Source organism: Furipterus horrens, unplaced genomic scaffold, assembly GCF_987537825.1.
Source record: "Furipterus horrens unplaced genomic scaffold, mFurHor1.1.pri manual_scaffold_3, whole genome shotgun sequence".
In the NCBI taxonomy this organism is placed as follows: domain Eukaryota; kingdom Metazoa; phylum Chordata; class Mammalia; order Chiroptera; family Furipteridae; genus Furipterus; species Furipterus horrens.
The window spans coordinates 51,506,457-51,528,713 of NW_028327173.1; the positions used below are offsets into that span (position 1 = coordinate 51,506,457).

A 22,257-nucleotide genomic window follows, 5' to 3' on the forward strand; every position below is an offset into this window, starting at 1 on the left:
AGATAAAAACATGAAATACAGTCATTTGGCAACATGATAGATCGTAAGGATATTATGCTAAATGAAAAAAGTCAAGCAGAAAAGGACAAAAACTTATCATTTCACTCATATGTGGCATATAAAAAAGTGAACAAGCCACACAAAACAATAACTCATAATTCATTTCACTCTATGGTTCTCTGCATTATTTTATCTTAAAATAACTCTGTTTATGACTTGATCATGACCTTTTTTCTTGTTCAGTTTAAGTGAGACAGGGCTTTTTAAAAATCTCAGAAGAGGAACATTGACCAGTAGTTTTTCTAGCTTCACAGTTGTAGAACATCCTCTTATTAATATGAAGTATTCAAATATATTATCTTTCTTTTCCATAAAAACAGCTGTTTTTTTCCAACAGCTCATTTTTATTTTAAGAAAATGTTATTAATTTAAAAAGTTCTAAGAAATTCAATAGGATTCCCAGCAATGGTATTTCTGAGATCTATAAGATTTGAAACATAATTATAAAAGGCTAAAAACCAAAAGATTCATTCTTACTTTTTCATTTTTAAAAGAATCCAGACAATCTGGGACATCAAGAAAGTTCAGCATGCTACCTTGGCACAGCCTCAGACATCCTCGAAGTCGCTGCCGCTCCTCATGGGGACGGAGCACTGCACCGACGGCAGGAAGGCATCTTCAATTGGTTTCTTACAGTTTTCTGCCAGGTTTGTCTTGATTGCTCCAGACTCAGGCAATTTCCACTTCAACTCATTGCTTGTCAGGTTCACGCCCCCAAACACTTAGAGTTTTGTAAATTGAGTCTTGATATCACCTTTAAGGTAAACAAATACTGTGGGCAGATTCCTATCAGGATAATTGAGTATGCGGGTTGTTGAGATGGCTTTGGTAAACTTGACATCAGGAAACTTTCTTGCAAGTCCACTCAAATGCTGATTTATCAGGGCACAGAGGGAAATTCTTTGTTTGTAAAGGTGCAAGATCACCCACAAGTCTTTTCCAGCGTTGGTAACTTCCTGAACACAATCCTTTTCTGAGATCTCCAAAATTTCTCCAAATTTATTCTTTAGTTTAATTATCATACTTTCCACTCAGCCAGTCTCTGCTGCATGTGCATTTCAATAGCTTGTTCATCTTCCTCATTAAGTTTGTCTTCATTATCATTCAGTTCGTTCAAGGTCATATAAGTTTTCACAACAGACTGCTGAAGGGCTGGTTGTTTTTTCTCTTCTGCCTCCTTTTCCAGTTCATTCAAACTTTTCTTTGAGGGCAAGATGCCCTTTTTGTGTAAGATGTCATTCCATCTTAAATGGTAATGGAAAAAAACTACAATAAAGATTAAATTAAGAAAAAAGAAAAAATAATTCATCCTCTGGGAAATGCAGGCCACTGCATCAAGACCATCCAGGCAGCTTAGCTTGTTGCTGGTTGCAGCCCCGCTTGGGCATCTTCCTCGCATCTGAACGCACATGCCCAAACCACTAGCCACTGCTGCTGTTTCCCACACACAGCGTGGGTGCAGGGACCTGGGGCCTGCCACCTGGCCATGAGGTTTCAAGGGCCCACCAGTCTTCAAGCACTCCGACAACTGACAAGGCAAGCAAGGGGAAGAAAAAGGGGTGTGTTTCTCCCATCCCTCCATTTAAACCTAGTGGCACAAAACTGTACCCTCTGGAAGGGTCTAGCTCTCCGTCCAATATCATTCTTTTCCCAGGTTAGACTGGTAGGTAGCAACTTCCTCTGCCACCACGTTCTGGAACGGAGTAAGATGGCTTTCCCTCTACCAGTCACCCTCACCAGCCTCTGTGTAAGGCCTCCTCCTGCTGCGGAGACCCTGCCCCAGGGCAGGGAAATCTGTCCTCATGCCCCACACTAGCTTGTTTACCCGAGAACACACCCTCTCCTGAGCTGCCTCAGAGTTTCCTGTGGCCTCTCCCTCACTCTGGACACTACACGGGTGTCATGACCAGGAATCAAAAGGTGATTTTTTGGTTTGTGTGATGATGCCCAAGCAACTGAGCCACAACAGCCAGGGCTGCACACACAATTTTTGCAAGTGAGATTTTCTCAATCAGTGATCTGAAATTTATATTGATGGAATCTTAATTTGGAGCTTTGCAGAAGTGAAAGTGTTAATTTAATGTTAGTAAATTCCCAAGCGAAGGCTAGAAAATTTAAGTTTTAGCCTCAAAGGAGATAATAGTGAGGTGCTAGGTCGCTCTCAAAAATCTTTTTTGAGTTAAATTTATTGGAGTGACATTGGTTAATAACATTTTATAGGTTTCAAATATACATTTCTATTTAAATATTTTCACCTACCCAGTAGGAGTGAATGTCAAAAGAAACAGAATTAATGGTAGTGCCTTTCTTCATGAGGCTATTATTTCAAATTTATTTAAAAGAGCAGCCATTAAAATAATGGCAAGTTGATAAAGAGGTTGTATTAGAGCTCTCCAGAGAAAGAGAAGCAACAGCATATGTGTATAAGGAGAGGGAGAGAGATGGAAGGAGAAAAAGCAGAGAGAGAGAGAGAGAGAGAGAGAGAGAGAGAGAGAGAGAGAGAGAGAGAGAGAATGAGGGAGAAGGAGAATTTATTATGAGGAAGAATTGCCTCACATGGTTATGGAGGCAAGAAATCCAATTACTTGCCATCTGCCATCTGGAGACTTAAGAAAGCTAGTATTGTAACTCTGGTCTAAGTTTAAGGCCTGAGAACCAAGGAAGCTGAAGGTGCAAATCCCAGCCCCAAAGCAGGAAAAGATGAGATGAGATGTCTCAGTTCAAGCAGGCTGGCAGAAAGAAAAAGGAATGAATTCTTTTTTTCTCCAACTTTTGTTGTATTCAGGCCCTCAAGGGATTGAATAATGCCTACCCACATATGAGAGGGTAATGTACTGAGTCCACCAATTCAATTGTTAGTCTCATCCAGAAACACCCTCACAGACACCCAGAAATAATGTTTAATGTGGACACTCTGTGATGCCCTCAAACTGACATAAAATTCAACTATGCCAGTGGCCCCCAGGTAAGTAGCTAGAATTTCCAGTTTTCTAATTCTGTCTAACTGGGTGCATTAGGAGATATTGGGAAATATATTAGAATGGATAAGAACTAGCACTTTAAAATCACAAATCCTCAGATCGTAATTCTAGCTATATCTTGGGTAAATTACACTACCTCTCTAAAACTTGTTTTGTTCACATTAAAGTAATAGTCTTTATTTCATGAGGTTATTGAAATGATTAATTGCAGTACCTGGCATGAGGAAAGAGAATAAATAAACATTAGCTCTCATTATAGAATATTGTTCAAAACTTTAGGTTAGCATTTAATGATTATAAGCTATGTTTTTTTAGTTTTATCTAATTGTTCAACTATTTCTACACATTTTTTTTACTCCAAAAACAAAAAAACACCCCAATAAAATTACCTCTGTTCTCTGAACAAATCTTTTTCTACCTTTCACATTGGTTTTACCTACATGAAGCATTTTTGGCTACTTAATTGGATTGATATCTTTAAATCAAAAAAACTTTAAAACTATTTTTATTCTTTGCTAAGACATGCTACAAAGACTGTCACATCTTGGTGCCTGATTAGTATTAGGATTATTTTCACTTCTATCATTACCAAATATGAGACTTATTTCTTTTTTACTTTAGTAGGTATTTCTTCCCCAGGCTAGTTAAATTATTTAAAAATTTGTAATTCTATAAATTGAAGAAATACATAGTTGTATGAAATTAGTTTTGTCTGCAGAGTTTATGAAATAAAGGTAATGGCCTCTTCAATTTCAATTATAACTAGGAGGCATGGATGAGAGGAGTAAAATCCCTCAGTGAAAATGAAAATAAACCTTCAATGACATTAATAGAATCAAATTCCCTAGTAACACTGTGGTAGGCAGTGAGATAGACATAAACAGAGCAAGGACAATGGCTTAGGTACAGAAGGTCACCAGGGCAGAGAGCACCAGGTACCAACCAACTGGCAAACTGGGAAAACAAGGATCTCACCCCCATGGTGACCTTTCCTCCCCTAGCATATTGCTGGTCATGCAGTTTAGAGCCCCCCCACCTCACTACCCCTGCACCCTCCAACCTTTCATATGCCTGGTCATGTGATCGGAATATTCCCCTGTCCTTTCTTCCCCTGGCATGTTGCCACTTATGTGGCTTTGGATGCTTTTAGGGTAGGAACAAGGGTCAGAGAATAGCTTCATATGACTCCCATACAAGCCCTTGCACAACCCCATAAGCATTAAGCCCTAGAGATAACACCTAAGCCTCAGTTGTTTTTCAGCTCCAGGCCCAGAAAAGCAGCAAAACCTGACAGAAAAACCAGACAAAGCCATGGCTGACTTCAGGACCAACTGTGAAGACTAATGACCCCTGCTCTGGTACTGATGAATCAGTGGAAGCCACAACTCTGAAAGGATACAAACCCCCACCCTGAAAATGTCTATCTCTCTGTCTATCTTACACACACACACACACACACACACACACACACACACACACACACACACACACACACTCTGGCCAGTGCCTTTCCACACACACCCCTTTCCGCCAGGCCTGTTTTTCTTGCCAATCTCTTCTTTTCTGAGCCCATTTCTTTTATGACTCACTTCTTTTTTTCTCTGTGACTTTCTAAATAAACTTTTTCTTATGGTCTGGGTTTTGACTATGAATTCTTTCTTAGCCAAAGTTCAAGTACTGAGGTTTCTGAACTGAGATCCAATCACCGGTAACATTCTGGTGGTATTTCACTGTCAACATTACCTGTTTTAGGACTGATTAAACATGTAACACAGGTTCATTAAGAAGTATATTTGTATTTGTACATTCTCCAAATGAAGGTTGAATATTGTTTTAAATGAAATAAATAAAGTTAATTAAATATACAATCTTCCTGAATTCTTTCAACTGGACAGAAAGTCTCACATTTTGATAGAATTGTGTCTTTCCAGGTTGGTTATATTGTAGCCATCCCTATTCCGGTTAAGTATGTTTGGTTGTGAGGAGCATAACTTCACTCATGTAAGATTAAGCAAAAATGCAAGGGCACCAAATGAAGTAGAGTTTTGTTTTTTACTTTTTTTCGTCAGCCAGAAAATGTAAAAAGAACTCTTCATCATTTATAGGAACCAAAGTTTAATTACATTAACTTTCTTTACTGTTTTAACCTTTAATTTTACTGATTTATATTCTTTGTAAATTTTCTTCTACTTAGGTTTATTTTTACTCTTCTTTCCCTGGTTTCTTACTTAGATGAAAGCATATACTTTTAAATTGAGACTTATTTTTAATATAAGAATATAATGCTCAAAACTTCCACCAAGAACTGCTTTAGTTACAACCCACCACTGTAATTATTGATTTTTAAATTATCATTCATTTCAAAATATTCTTTAGTTTTTTTTGTGACGTCTTTCTTTCTTTTTTAAGTATATTTTATTGATTGTGTTGTTAAAGTAGTCCCCATTTTTTCCCTTTGCTCCCCTCTGCCTAGTACCCCCCTTCTCTCTAGCAATCCCACCCCCTTTTGCTCATGTCCATGGGTTGTGCATATAAGTTCTTTGGCTTCACCCTTCCTATATTATTTTTAATATCCCCCTGTCTATTTTGTGCCAATCAATTATGCTGCTTAATCCCTGCACCATTTTTCCATTTCTCTCCCTCCCTTTCCCAGTTGATAACCCTCCAAATGATCCCCATACCTATGATTCTGTTCCTATTCTGTTGTTATTTTATAGACTCAGTTGTTGACAGTTGTGAGTTTGTTGTCTTTTTAGTGTTCATAGTTTTGATCTTCCTTTTCTTAAGTCCCTTTGACATTTCATATAATAATGGCTTGGTGATGATGAACTCCTTTAGCTTTACCTTGTCTGGGCAGCACTTCATCTGCCCTTCCATTCCAAATGATAGCCTTGCTGGATAGAGTAGTCCTGGCTGCAGGTTGCCTTTCATCACATTGAATACTGCTTGTCAGTCCCTTCCTGCCTGCAAAGTGTCCTCTGAGAAATCAGCTGAGAGGCCTATACGCACCCCCTGTAGGCAACTCTCCACCTCTCTCTTGCTGTCCCCAGGACCCTCTCTTTATTTTACACCTTTGGCATCTCAATCATGATGCATCCTGGTGTGGTCCCCTCTGGGTCCAGCTCGCCCAGGATCCTCCATGCTTCCTGGACATGTATGTCCATCTCCTTCACAAAATTTGGGAAGTTTTCCTCATTTTTTTCAATTCTTGCTTCCTCATTCTGCACTGGTTGACTGTTTTTTTCTTCCTTATGTTCAAAATCATTGATTTGAACCCTGATTTCCTTCCTTTCGCCATTGGTTTTGTGTGGATTTTCCTTTGTTTCACTTAGCATAGCCTTTGCTTCTTCTCTTATGCATTTGCCATACTCAAGCATATTTGTTAAGCCTGTGAGCATCTTTATCACCATGGTCTGGAATTCTATGTCTGTTAAGTTGGCTATCTCCTCATCGTTTAGTTCTCCCATTGGAACATTGATCTGTTCCCCCTTTTGGGCCATACTTCTCTGTCTCCTCATTCTGATAGGTACCTGTGTTTGTTTGCCTCTGCGTCCCAGGTAGAGCTGTCACTCCTGTTACATTGTAAGGGGTGGAGCCTTAGGGATTTGTCAGTACAGGGCAACCTGTTTCACCATGTTGTGGTGCTGTATGTGGGGGAGGGGTCTGAGAAGGAACAATGCCACCTTCCTAGCACTCACCCCTTTTCCAGGCACTTCTCCTACTTCTGTATGGGACTGGTGCCTCTCTAGCTGTTGCTCTGGCTGTCATTCCTAGAGTGGGTGCATCCGCGGATGTTCTAGGACCTGGGGGGCCCTTTAAACAAGCAGACTATGCTGAGAGACTGGCAGTTTCTGCCTTCACCCCATCCCCCACTGGTTTGCACAGTCAAAAGCAATGAGGCTTGATTTTCTCTGGTGCTGGGACAGTGAGCTGTGAGGTCCGGTGAGGAGCTGGGAACACTCCCCAGGTGTCCCTCCTGACTTTTTAAAACATGTGTCTGCATTTTCTGCCACCCTGCCACTGCCTCTGCTGCTGCCAGCACCACACCATGTCCTCTCCGCCCGGGCTCCGCTCCTTCTACCTGTTTGGATGAGTGTTTCTTCCTTATATCTTTGTTTGCTGGACTTCATGCAATTTGATTTTCTGGAATTTCTGGGTGTCTCTACTTTTGAGGTAGTTGTGTTCCTTCTTGGCCAGAAGTGAGTCATATATTTTGAAACTATTTTTAGGTGCATAAATACAGAGTTAATGCCTTTTTAATGAATTAAGCCCTTTATCATTATGTCATATATCTCTTTATTACTAGTAATACTCTTTGTTCTCAATTGTACATTGAATCAGTATAGTTACTCTAGCTTTCCATTGATTAATCTGTGCATGCTGTATTTTTAATATATTTTAACTTGTAATATATCCAAATATTTATATTTAACAATGGGTTCCTTTATAGACAGCAGGATTATTTTTTAATGCAATCATACAATGTCTGGTTTTAATTTATATGTTTAGAATATATATAATAAGTATTGTCATGGTACTATTAATATCTACCACACTGCTAGATTTTGATTTAATTTTTTTTCCTTCTGCTTTGGTTTGCATTTGAATCCCATGTTTTTAAAGATTATTTAAAATTTTTTTTTACTATTGACTTATATTTTTACCTTCTTATTTAATTTATTGCAATGGTTACTTTTAGGTTTATTATACAAGGGTATGCAATAGGTTTACAGTTATTTGTAAGGAAAGTAATACAATAATTAATAAATAATAATATAAGAATAAGCTGTTTCATGTACTCAAAACTATAAACCTACTTTTGCCCACCCCTGTGTAAACAAGGTCTATCTAGAAAAAGTCCAGCCATTGTCACTATAATGAGAACAGTTGGCACGACATTCATGTAATCTGGCAGCCAAGGAGAGTGGGCTGGAATGCACATGTGTGAACAATGGTGACTTCACTGTACTAGTCAGTGGGGGTGGTTTATGTCATTGAGTGAGCATGTGCACTGTGTGGCCATAATGTTCAATGTAACTGAGCAAGTAAAGCAATGGATCAGCATCAAATTTTGCATTAAGCTTGAACATTCTGCCATGGAAACTATTCAGATAATGCAGAAGGCCACAGCTATGGGCAACTGGTGATTGGCAGATTCATCACAACAACATGTATGCTCATGCATCACATCTCATGCAGAGTTTTTTGATGGAACATTAAATCACCCAGGTGGCTTATACCCCCTACAGCCCTGTGACTTCTGGCTTTTCCCAAAACTAAAATCACCTTTGAAAGGGAAGAGATTTCAGACCATGGATGAGATTCAGGAAAATATGATGAAGCAGCTAATGGTGATTGTGAGAACTATGTGAGGTCCCAAGGTGCCTACTTTTAAGGGACTGAAATGTCATTGTCCTATGTAAATGTTTCTTCCATCTTGTATCTTCTTCAATAAATATCTCTGTTTTTCATAGTACATGGCTGGATACCTTCTGGACAGACCTTATATGGTATTCCCTCACTTATTGTGGTTATTATGTTCTAGACCCTCCCATGATAGGTGAAAATCATGAAGTAGAAACCTTACATTTATTTTAGTATTTATATATATTTTAAGGCTTTATAAATCCTTCCTACACACTTATAAACCATTTCCAGTCCCTTATTAACCTTTCCCACTCCCTTATTAACCTTTTCCACACTTTTATAAACACTACTTATGTTCTTAAACATACTCTACACTCTTAAACCTAGGTAATTTTAACAACATACATATATAGTAACGCAAAAGCCTGCGATATAGCAAAAAAATCCATGATAAATAATTAAATATAATATTTTTTTAAATCCCGCGATACAGTGAGGCCATGATAAGAGAACTGTGATATAGAGAGGGACTACTGTATCTTTAATCACAGTCTACCATCAAGTAATAGTATTTCTCCTTATACTCAGTATAAGAACTTATGACAGTATATTCACAATATTTCCTGTCAACCCTTTGTGCTATTGTCATATCTATTTTAATTTCATAAACCCACAACACATTGTTTATTTTTTACCTTAGACAATCAATAATTTTAGAGAGATAGAAAAATGTCTTTTAAATTTATCTTAATTTTAACCATTTTATGGGGTTCTTATTTATTTGTATATATCAAAGTATGTCTGGTGTCACAATTATTTTTCCTGAAAAATTTCTTTTCAAATTTCATGTAGTTCTCATCTGCCATTAAGGAATTCTCTTAATTCTTGTTTGTTAGAACATTTTTTATTTTTTCACCATGTTTGAATGATAGTTTCATGAGACACATGGTTGCCAGTTTTTTCCTTTCAGCATTTTAAAAATGTCACTGTATTTTCATATGGCAAGCAATGTTTTTGTCAAGATATCTGATATATCTCAGATCTTTGTTTTTTCTATATAATGTGGCCTCCTCTCTGGACAATTTAAATATTCCCTTAATACCTTTTGTGTTCAGCATTTTGAGTATCGTGTGTTAACTGTGCTAATTTTATTTTATTAATTTTTAAATCCTTTTTGGGCTTTTTATGAGCCTCCAGGACATGTGGTTTGATATCTTTAATCTTTCTGAAGAATTTTTAGCCATTTTATCTTAAAGTATTTCTTCAATGCTTCCCTCTCTCTTTCTCTGTCTCCTTCTTCTGAAATTACCATTACATGTATGTTAGACTCTTTGATAGTGTCCCAGAACTTCTTAGATGCTCTATTCTGCTTTCCTTTTCTATCTCTTTCTCTGTGTGTTTGCATGCATGTGTTTTAGTTTGCACAATATCTAGTGACCATCCTTGGCTTTGTTAAGTCTGTTGGTAAGCCAATTGAAGGCATTCTTAATCTCTGTAACAGTGCAACTTTTCCCCTTAGCACTTCTATTTGCTTTTTTATTATCCTTTATATTTCCTCTCTACTCATGCTAAAATTTCTTATTTATTCATGCATGTTGTTTGCTCCTTCCATTAGATAACATATTAATCATAGTTATTTTAAATTTTCTAGTAAATATGTTATACAGATAATCTCTGAGTCTCATTCTATTGCTTAATTTTCCTTTAACAATTGATTATTTTTTCTAGCTTTTTGTGTGTCTCATAATTTCTTATTGATTATTAAACATAGTGTGTAGAGGAGCAGAGACTGAGGTTACTAGTATTCATGAGTGATGATATGTACACCCATTTTTCTGCTGGGGCAATTTGTGTGGGATATTGTGTTCATATAGTCAGGATATTAATTTGATTTGTGTTTTATTGCTGTTATGGCTATGTGCAGTGCACCACCAGCTTTAAATTTCTTTATCATTGCCTTGTTCTTATTATGGGGGTCTTTTTCAGAGCCTTTATCTCAATTTTCCTGGTTTCTCTCCATATTCTTGTTTTTTTCCCCAGTGGAAGGCTGCTGTTGTTTTCTTTTGGTGTTAGCCTGGTGATGGAGTAGAGGTGAGTGCTCTGTTGTCCTGGTTAAATCTTAATGTAGGCAGTTTCCAGTTTATGTTTGGAAGTTAAAAGTCTTATTTCCAACATTCAAGTGAGAGTAAGAGGCCAGAAGTTCTGTACCCAATTTACATCTATTTGTTTATTTCTTCTGTTCTTGTCATGATATTCTATTATAATTCAAGGACCACCCCCTAAAAAAATTCCTCCAGAGTTCTGTGAGCGTGAAGGAGGTGCAGTTATTTAGTTTATCAGAGTAGAGAAAGAGAGAGGGTCTTGATTCTTCAAGCCAATTTTCAAAAATCCTTTAATTTTAGACATTTTCCCTCCACTTTGCTGTGTCAACAGTTTCTGAGATTTGGGGGACATTTTTAATTGTAAATTAAGTTATTCTGTACCATTTCTGATGTTTTCCTTTTCAGATCTCATTTCAGATTCCATATTTTTGTTATTGTAGGCTTGTCTTCTATTTTCCCTGATTTTGTGTGCTTATATCTTAAACCTAATCATGTTATTATTATTTTAGTGGATTTTTGGGAGGGAGTCAAAGGAAATGGATGTGTTTAATCCACAATATTTACAAAGAAGTCCTGTGCCTGAAAATCTTAAAGTGATTCATCATTTTCACTTCTTATCAAATTCCTCTATATGTAAATAAACTTTGGGGAGAGCCCAGATAGCCCCATTAACATGGCCAGAAATAGAACAAATGATGAAATTGTCTAAGATATGTAGTTTATATTGTATATTTGGGATATGTGTGTTTTTTATACCTTATTTTCTTATTAAAATTTTATGTATCTTGATTGGAAAGTTTATGTCTCATATGTTTTTACAATACCTCTAACATCTTGTCTATTTCCTTAATTTCCATTATGTCAGACTTTTTAATGTATTAAGTTAGGCTAAAATCCCAGTCATAAAGTCCTGTAAGTTTTATAGAGAAATTATGCTACACAGAGATTATTTTTTGTTTTGCATTTAATTGAAGTTTATTTTTTTTCTATAAAAATGTCATCTATTTATGAAAATCAGGAGGACCTATTTTTAGCAGACTCTTAAACCTGAACACATATAAAAATTAATAGTTTTTTCTATGTTATTATAGAGTGAAGTTAAGCACTTTTGCTAATAAAAAACTGTCTCCTCTCTTCGGTTTTCTCATAAGGGTGTCAAAAAGTAATGTTAAGAAGTTGCAGAGCTTTTTAATTAGGAATTTTGAAAGTGTGGATAGAAACGTGAGGTCCAGATCACTTTTATTATCTCATTTGTGTTTATTTATTGAGCAGCTATTAAATACTCTAGAAGACTTTAAAGAGCAAAAGTTTCTGTCAAGACCCAGCTGGTTACTAGTGCTCCATACCTCCTGTCAGCACAGCAAGAACACTCAATGTATAGGTTCATTCTCATATTAATTTTTTAGGGAACACTCTGAAAATTAAACCAAAAAGTTTTAAGGAGCTTAAGTTCATTATTTTGTGGCTTAAAAACAAGATACTCTTGCTGCTAATTAAGTTTGTTTTGTTCTTATTTTATTACTGAGATTTTGACCTAAAGCTCCTGTCTAGATCTTGGTAACATCCCCAGAAACTTCATGATCAGTATCTTACTTCTCCTCCTCCCCCATTACTATTTTGGCCTAAGCTATGAAAAACAATATTTATGACTTGGGACCCTGAACCATAACAGGTTCCTTGCACCATGCTAGATTTTTTTTGACATCAACTGCTTTCCTGAAATCTGGCAACTCTGAGTTTTGCTTCACATTCCTTTCACTGTACTCTGACCAAGACATTCACTTACAATTTATGACCCTACCCATGCAAACCACTGCTTGTTTGCTGCTACCTTATTTTTGAATTCTCTATTCTTCTTAAGTATTGCAGCCATGTCTGTCCCCCAGCTTAATGGCTCTGACTCATTCCATAGCACGAATTCTGTAATCATGTCTAGTCACTTCATGAGACAAAGCAATTGTTACTCTTTAAGGACTTTTAATCAGGTTGAGTAAACAGAATGTATACACAAAAAGTATGAATAACAAGATGAACTGGAGTATTGTCATACCTTATCTAGAATTTCCAAAAACGTTTTGCACAAAAACAAAATCACCTAATAATGCATGTCTCAGAATGTATCATTGTGTGATACATGACTGTAATTGTGTCAAAAATATATAGACAGCACTGATCCAAAGACCTAGTTCACTTCTTTGTCAATTTATGTCTTCAAATTAGTTAAGTTTTCAGCCATTGTTACTTCAAATATTTTTTTCTGCGCTTTCTCTCTCTTTTTCTCCTGGAACCTGAATAATGGTTATGTTGATCTCTTTGGTGGCATCCTACATGTCCCTGAAGCTTTGTTCACTTTTCCTCATTCTTTTTTTCTTACTGCTCCCAAGAAAAAATAATTTTAGTTGCCTAACTTCAAGTTCTGTTATTCTTTCTTTTGCTAGCTCATATATGCTCTTAAATCTCTCTATTAGACTTCTCATTTTCAGTTATTGTACTTTTAAGCTTTAGAATGGTTCCTTTCACAATTTGTCTTTATGATATTCTCATTCATATATCACTTTTCTGATTTCCTTTAGTTATTTCTCTGTGTTTTTCTTCAGCACTTTGAGCATATTTAAGACAGTTATTTTAAAAATCTTTTCAAGTAATGCTGATACCTTGGCTTCCTGAGAATGTTTTGTATCTTTATTAACATGTGATATTTGAATATTGTAATGAGTTATTATTATTATAATTCCAGTTACTCCGGAAGTCAGATTCTTCCCATTCTCAGAGTTTGCTTTTAGCCTTTTTTTTCTTTTTTTCCATTTAAGGCTGGAGGAGTCCATTTGTTTAGTGACTTTTTCAAACTGTTTTGCAAAGATTGTATTCCTTATGCTGTTGATAAAAGAAGTCTCTATTCCTTTAGTTTGTGTCCTAATCATTTGACAGAGACTTTCTTGAATGCTAAGAAATGAAAAGCGAAACAGAAAGAAAACAACTCTTCCAGTTTATACAGACTAGTTCTGCTTGGGCACTCCAATGCTTAGGCAGGCTGTCAGTTAGCCTAGGGATTAGTCCAAACTGAAAGCTTGCAGTCTGTTCTGAACATGTCTCTTACCCTACGAAAATGCATGACTTCAAAATTTTTTATATGAACACTTATTTTTTTTATTTTTTAAATATTATTGGGATGACATTGGTTAATAGTGTCATAGAGGTTTCAAGTGTACATTTCTATGATGCATGGTCTATATATTGCATCGTGTGCCCACCACCCAAAATCAAATCTTCTGTCACCATATATTTGGCCCCTTTTACCCTTTAATACCTTCCCACTCCCTTTCCTCTGGTAATCACCATATGGTTGTCTGTATGTGTCTATGAGTTTCAGTTTTATATCCCACATATGAGCGAAAACATATGGTCCTTTGGTTTTTCTTGCTGACTTATATCACTTAGTATAATATTCTCAAGGTCCATTCATGTTGTTGCCAATGATAGTATTTCATTCTTTCTTATATATGTACCATATCTTCTTTATCCAATACTCTATTGAAGGACACTTTGGTTGTCTCTATGTCTTGGCCACTTTGAATAATGGTGCAATGAACATTAGGGTGCATATATCACTGTGGATACATGTTTTTGAGTTTCTTTGGTGGGGGTAGGTACACAAAAGGGAGATTGTTGGTTCATATGGTAATTCTGTTTTTAGTTTTTTGAGGAACCTCCATACTGTTTTCCACAGTGGTAGTACCAGTTTACATTCCCAACAGCAATGAATGAGGGTTTCTTTTTCTCCACAACCTGTTTTTACCTGTCTTGTTGATAACAGTTATTCTAACAGGTGTGAGATGGTATCTTATTGTAGTTTTGATTTGCATTTCCGCAGCAGCTAGTGGAGTTCAACATCTTTTCATATACCTGATGGCCTAAACACTTCTTTCAAATATCCTATTTTCCCAATAAAATTTCCCTAGCTATTCCTCCTGGACTTTAGGTGACAATTGTATATCTGTAATGACAAATTTACTTTTGATGACTTCTGCTTGCCTTTTGATGTTTTTAAGAGTATTAGGGCTTGGAGCTGCCTACTCTACCATTTCTTTAGGGTATTAATCCAAAATCAGTATATCTAAGAAAACACAGTATACTGAACAGTTTCTCCCAACTCTCAAAAACCTTTATTATAAAAGAAGATAATAAGGATGAGGTGTTTCAGTTATAAGGACTGGCCACAGCATAAATCATGATACATACTCATGAATGATTGGGTAGCAGTGAGAAGACCAAGTAGGTTGAACAGAAGGGTTTGTATAGTGAAGTATTGTGGAGGGTAGAGGGGGTGTTGGAATGCTGTAGACTGGAAGCCTTTTTACAAGAACAGTTTTGTGGTAGAGGTTTACCAAGGTTGTGTTTTAGAAAAAGAATCTAGAAGTATTACATATGATAATATCAGGATAGAGAAAGTAGAAGTGAGTCATACATAGCTGTGATGTTCCATTCCGTGTATGTACTATGTAAGAGTCATGGTGGGAGACTTCCGGCCAAGATGGAAGCCTAGACAGACATGCTGCATCTCCCTCCTCAACTAAGAAGGAATACACTACCTCAAAACTAGAGATAACCAGAAGTTCCAGAAAATTTAGCTGCATGGAAGTCCAACAAAAAAAGATATAAAGAATGAATACACATCCAGAAAGGTAGGAGGGGTGGAGCTTGGGCAGAGAGGACATGGTGTGTGGTGGCAGCAGCAGCAGCAGTGGCAGGCTGATGGAAACCACAGTCACACATTTTAAAATGTCAGGAAGGACAGCTGGAGAGTGCTCTCAGCATCAGATCAGACTGCACAGCTCATGGTTCCAGCTCTGAGGAAAATAAAGCCTCATTGCTTCTCACTGTGCAAACCAGTGGGGGTTGGGCGGAGGAAGAAACTGCCAGCCTTTCAGTAGTAGAGTACACTTATTTAGAGGGCCCCCACGGCCATAGAACATCCACAGACCCACCCACTCTGGGAACCATGGACAGAGCAACAGCTGGAGAGGTGCCAGTCCTATATGGAAGTGGGAGAAGTGCCTGGAAAAGGGGTGAGTGCTGGGCAAGCAGCATTATTCCTTCTCAGACCCCCCCTTCCACACAGCACCACAATGTGGTAAAACGGGTCATCCTGTACTGACAAATACCTAAGGCTCTGCCCCTTATGATGTAACTGGAGCAACAGCTCTACCTAAGACACAGAGGCAAACAAACACAGGATCCAGTCAAGATGTGGAGACAGAAAAGTATGGCCCAAAACAGGGAATGGATCAAGGTTCCAGTAATAGAACTAAGCGATGAGGAGATAGCCAACCTAGCAGATGAGGAAATAGCCAACCTAATAGGCATAGAGTTCAAAACACTGGTGATAAAGATGCTCACAGGCTTGGCAGATATGCTTAAGTATGGCAAATGCATAAGGGAAGAAATGAAGGCTATGCTAAATGAAACAAATGAAAATTCACATAAAACCAATGGTAAAGGGAAGAAAACTGGGGTTCAAATAAATGATTGGGAACATAAGAAAGAAAATAAGTCTATCAGTACAGAATGAGGAAACAAGAATTTAAAAAAATGAGGAGCAGCATAGGAACATCTGGGACAACTTTAAACATGCCAACATCTGAATCATAGTGGTGTCAGAAGGAGAAGAGGAAGAGCAAGAAATTGAAAGCTTATGTGAAAAAATAATGAAAGAAAAATTCCCAAATTTGGCAAAGGAAATAGACATACAAGTCCAGGAAGCACAGAGAGTCCCAAAGAGGCTAGACCCTAAGAGGGCCACACCAAGACACATCATAATTAAAATGCCAAAGGTTAAAGGTAAAGAGGGAGTCTTAAAAGAAGCAAAAGAAAAGCAGAGAGTTATCTACAAAAGGGTGCCTATAAGACTATTAGTTGATTCCTCAAAAGACACTTTGCAGACAAGAAGGGACTGGCAAGAAGTATTCAATGTGATGAAAATCAAGGACCCACAACCAAGATTACTCTATCCAGCAAAGCTATCATTTAGAATGGAAGGACAGTTGAATTGCTTCCCAGACAAGGTAAAGCTAAAGGAGTTCATCATCACCAAGCCATTATTTTATGAAATGTTAAAGGGACCTATTTAAGCAAAAGATCAAAATTATGAACATTAAAATGACAACAAACTCACAGCTATCAACAACTGAATCTAAAAAATGAAAACAAAATCCAACTAAGCAAACCAGAACAGGAACAGGATCATAGGTATGGAGATCATTTGGAGGGTTATCAACTGGGAGACGAGAGGCAGAAATGGGAAAATGGTGCAGGGATTAAGAAGCATAATTGGTTCATACAAAATAGACAGGGAAAAGTTAAGAATAATATAGGAAAGGGTGAAGCCAAAGAACTTATATGTGTGATCCATGGACGTGAATTAAGGTGGGTGGGCTTGCTGAAGGGAAGGCAGGTGCTGGGAGGAGGAGAACAAAGGGGAAAAAATGGGACTACTGTAACAACACAAGCAATAAAATATACTTTAAAAAGAAGAAAAAAATAAAGAGTCATGGTGGTAAGAGAAAATATCAATGTTACAGAAACATTCCCAGCAGAAGCAACAAATGCCTGCAGTGCTGACTACAGAATTTAGGTATGAAATATTAAAGATGTTAAAAAAAGGTGGATGACACTCTGGAGTGAATTGCTTATTTAACCCCAAAGCACATGAAAACCTAATTCAATTTGCTGTCATTGTTTTATTTATATTAAATGACTCAAAGAATAAAGTAAGGCATCTTACACAACTGGCTCCTTTTTTCCAACAATTTGTATTGAATCAAAGATTGTCAGATAAAGTTAAGTCATTACAAATGGAAATATGAACTCTATTGTTGACTCTGACTCATTTATCTCATTTATTGGCAGCTTTTCAAAAGGGAAGACAGAAGCAGTGAAATATGATGGTTTGCTCATGTTTCTTCCTCTTGTGCAATCTACTTCTCTCTCAGTCTGTTTTTAGTTACTGTCAGATTGATTCCAGAGAGGCAGCATACAGTCAGATTTATCATGCAGTTAGGAAAAAAGGCTTCGTTGGATTCTGTAACCTTGAAAAAAATTATGTTTTGTTTTGAGATTTTGATCTCAGATCAGTTAAATCCATGAAAGATGAATTAGAAGTGCAGAAAACATGTCCAGAAGTAATTTTGATGGGATTACTCAACTTTCCATTTTTGCTAGAGCGAAAATAAAAATGATGCATCTCTAATTTAATAGAAGTGTAAGGGGACTGAGATATCTGCTGAAGAAAGACAAGCATTTCCATTTAAATTGTCCACTTTAGAATGTTCAGAAAAATGTAATACACTTCAATTCTGGACTCTGTCATGGTTGAGACTCCACAGTTGTCTCTAGATGGAGTGATTATTTTCTTTCTATAGAAGGATGACGCACTGGTTTACGGAAAGCTGGATACAGAAGACATCAATCGCATAATGATAGTAAACTTGGTACCACCTTTAGTCATTTAGAGACAGAGTATATTACTTATATTTAGGACCTACTCAATGTCAGGCATTTGTTAGGCACATACAGATACACTTAAAAAATTTAAATCTCATAACACATCTGCAAGTATTATTATTACTAAATTTACACATGAAGAAATGTTCCCCATGTCACATAGTAAGAAAACTGAATCCATGCCTACACTTTTCTAAAATATTTTCTATTAACAAGAAGTGACAGAGCATGATGTGTGAGAGCATAATTTGTACCAGCTGCTAGCTGTGGGTCCTGAGAAAGAGTTCCCTTTGCTTGAGGTAAAAAGAACTGTAGTTCTCAGCAGAATATTTAGGCTCAGAGTAAAGCCCAAGGTTATTGCTGAAAGCTTCCCAGATCCTATGAGAAATATGAGTGAGAGGACTTGGGAAATTTTCCCAGTTGACCCCACATTTCCAGACATGTCAGGAAACAGTCAGTACCTGACAAAGTGTGAGTTAAAAATAAATACTAGTGATGATAGTAGAGTTGAAGTTTGATTAATAAAGCTATATGGAGGAGACCCTGACATCTTTGAATTTGTAAGATAAGCCCATGATATTTTTTGTTCTTTTAGCTGCCTGAGAACCCCAAAGAAATTTTAGCTTAAGAGATGCTTATTTATAATTTGATATTTGATCTTTATTTCCCTTCTTTTCATTCTTTTCTCATTTTCATCTTGTAAGAACTTTTGTGAGGTTCAAAATCAGAAACAATTGGATAAGACTATCACCCACAGGGATGGCCTTTTTTAAAAAGATGTTATTTATTTACTTTTAGAGACAAGGGAAGGGAGGGAGAAAGAGAGAGAAAAACAGCAATGTGTGAGAGATACACAGATCTGTTGCCTCTTGCACGCCACCAACTGGGAACCTGGCCCACAACGCAGGCATGTGCCTTGACTGGGAATCCATCAGGTGACTTTTTGGTTCACAGGGCAGCACTAAATCCACTGAGTCACAGAAGTTAGGGTGGGATGGTCTTAAGAGAAAGTACTAGGGCCTTATTGAAGGGGGAGGTTTATTTAAAACAATTACTAATTTTTTTAAGTTAATCATAGTAATTTATTTCAAGTAATATCAAGTTACTTGGAAGGGAAGACTTTCCTATGGATTATGAAGAAAATGTAACATATTTACTAGGGGCTGGTGATCCATACTAGGATGATATTGATGATAAAATGGACCCTGACTTAGAAGGTTATGAAAAGATTTGTTTGGAATCAGAGAATAAGCAAAAACCATAAAGCTAAATTTTAGCATATCAGTTTTAGAAAGCACTTTAGATTAGGTTTAACAGAACACAGGAAAGCAAGAAAACATATCACACTTATACCAAATTAAGGATGTTGAGTTATGTTACTAATGAATGCGACTTTAATTTTATTAACACTATGTTCCAAAATAAACTTTATTTCTTATAACTTATTTCTTATACATATATACAGGTAATAGTTTATTAAATACAGTTAATCCCACTGTTTTGACTGCAATAAAAATAATTTTGAAATAAATGTTGAAAGTAAAAACCTATATATGCTAAGATTTATTCAAGATTTCAGGGAGAGCATTGCCAGAGGAAGCATAAAAATTAAAATCATATTCAAAGAGGCAGCAAGCTTAAACATAAGAAGATAATGTTGAAGATCAATTGTAAAAAGGAAAGTCTGGATGAAAATAGGAGGATTAGAAGCTCTGGGATATCAAGAGTAAGACAATGTCAGAGGAATGAATCAAGACAAGTTGAAGTTCTGGGAATGAGAGAGTGCTTAGGTTTTAATTTTAATGTAGCATCTCACATGCCGTGGAGGTGATTATTCAAAGAAATCCTACAGGATAAGGCATTTACTTTTCTGTTGTGTCACGTGGACTGGATATCAAAAGGTTTCTCATGGATGAATTCTTCCTATGACCTCCTTGGATCTTTTGATGCTATTTTAACCTTGAAGAATATTGGACCTGCACATAAATAAAATATCTTGATAATTATTATTTTTTCTCTGGAGGAACTGTGTGTGAGTGAGCTAGAGAGTGTGAAGTCATAATTTGGTATCTAATCTTAGAAAAACTGTGATGTCCTATTTTTCTTACCTCTAAAAATGAAGTCATCGAGAGGTACAGGGCCCTTTTCCCCTCTGGGGTAAAAGGTGCTACAGAAATGCAGAGCATTAGCTTATTATTTCCATAGCCTGCAGCTGTGCTGTCCTCAGAGCACAAGAAGGGAAACTTACATTGGAACTTATTGCAACCATCCTCCTCTAATCCATGAATAACTTCAGTGCAATTTAAGTAGCATAAGTAACTTGAATAAGAAAAAGGCACATAATGTTACCAAGTAGTAAGTGAGGTTCTACTGCCTGATGCCCATTAGGCAAACTCTGGAGGCAGAAATTTGGTGAAAAGGATAGGGGTCACTTACTCAAAGGCTACACAATTTTAGAAGAATGGCAGGCTTCTACCTCAGAGCCCATTCCCTCTAAAACACCCAAAGAAAAATAACCCCGCCACCCTTTACCAGATTAATTTAAGGCTGTGCCTGGAATTCCTTCTCCCATTTAAAATACTGCCCTTTGGGAACTGCAGGTGGCTGTGGCACAGTCAGCCAGGTGCTTAGCTTATTCCATAACAGTCTGGCTTCGGGCATCTTTTTGGAGCCCCTGTGCTCACGGGAGCCCTACTTGTTGCGTGCTGCCTTTCCCCTGTCCTGCCCCAGGCCCAGCACCTGCACCCTGTCCCTCTGGCCATCAACTCTTCCTTACATCCGTGCGCCCAGCCGAACAGGACCATGCCGTGCAGGGCCAGTTACCCATGCCACCACTGCTGCTGGTCCCGGGAAGGGCCCAGGAACACTGCCAGACCACATGGTCTCCAGGGCCCACTGGCCTGGGAGCTCAGGCCCCCAGCAGGGCGAGTGAGAACCAGGAGGGGTGACACTCTGTCCCCCTATGTTTAAATAAATCTTTGGCTCCCAAATCCTATGGGCTCTGGAGGCGAGTGGGTTTTCTAGCCAACAGTGGCTAGACCGGCAGGTCTACACTTCCCCTGGAGCGCTGTGACAAACTCCATGGTACATGTGTGCTGTGACTTTTACAGCTCTCCATATTCTGTGCAAGCTTCCTCCTGCCATGTCACGAGCCATGCTAGTACCCGGGGTAGGGAAATCTCTCACGAGAACTGAGGTTTCAATCCCGCTATCTCCAGCACTTCCCGACCCTTCCATTCTCCAAGGAACATAGGCTCTCACACGCCACGCCACCTGGGGTCTTTCCCCTCTCCCCAGCAATCTCGCCAGATCCCCCTGTAACAATAATAGCTTCAAACGTCAGTATATTCAATAATAACAAGGGAAGATAAAACTGCCAACTTTTGCCTGGACAGATGTAATTTCTTATCTCCACCCCAGTGGCTAAAGAAGAGCCTGACTCATGGGTTATGGCCATGATTCATTGCTGACCTGTAAGCTCTTCCTTCTATCATGACTCCGTCTGGCTCCCCACTAATTCACCCAGAGGTCACATTTACAACTGAAGTACAGATGGAGGGAGGAAAGGTACAGTGCCTCCAGGAAATAGCAGATGATTTGAATTGTAAGCAATTCCTGTTATCTAGCTCAGAGAAAAGTGGAAACCACAGACGTTGAATATAAAAATTTAGTTACAATTTTAGATGACCAGTCAGGAAATGGAGAATGTTCCTGGCTATACACCTCTGCATAATGTAAAGAGATACATAGATTATTAACCACATAATACCTAATCCATTACTTTGCATTTACAAGAAATGTCTTTAAGAAAGACATTGAGGTATTTCCCCCTACCTTTAACTTGTCTGGTGAATATATATGGGATGTTGCTCCAAGTAGAATTGCTCCTTAAATAGCAAGACCTGGGATATAGTCACAACTACTTTGTATCTCCAGGACAGCATTAAGGAATGAACTCTCCCTGCTTTAGGGCATCCGGCCTCAGCTTGTTGACCTGGAGTTAGAGCAGGAGGAGCCTGGACTGCTTCAGGCCCTTTCATCTAGGACACTTCAGTGAGAGCTTTTAATGAGGAAGTTATTTTTTTCTTCATGTTACTTAGCAATTACCACAGCGTAAAACCAATATTTGCACAAATCTGTCACAAATGCTCAAGCCTATTCCAGAACACATTAAAGGGAACTTGTGGAATACGTGTGTGCTGTGTGGCTATAAAGCCTCAATAAAAGAGGGGTTGTCAGTGTCTATA

General features: G+C 37.7%; 1 pseudogene; it reads right to left on the minus strand.

The window, feature by feature from the left end:
• Nucleotides 1-608: 608 nt before the first annotated feature.
• LOC150015087 (phosducin-like protein 3 pseudogene) lies at nucleotides 609-20,890 on the minus strand (annotated as a pseudogene).
• Nucleotides 20,891-22,257: the final 1,367 nt, after the last annotated feature.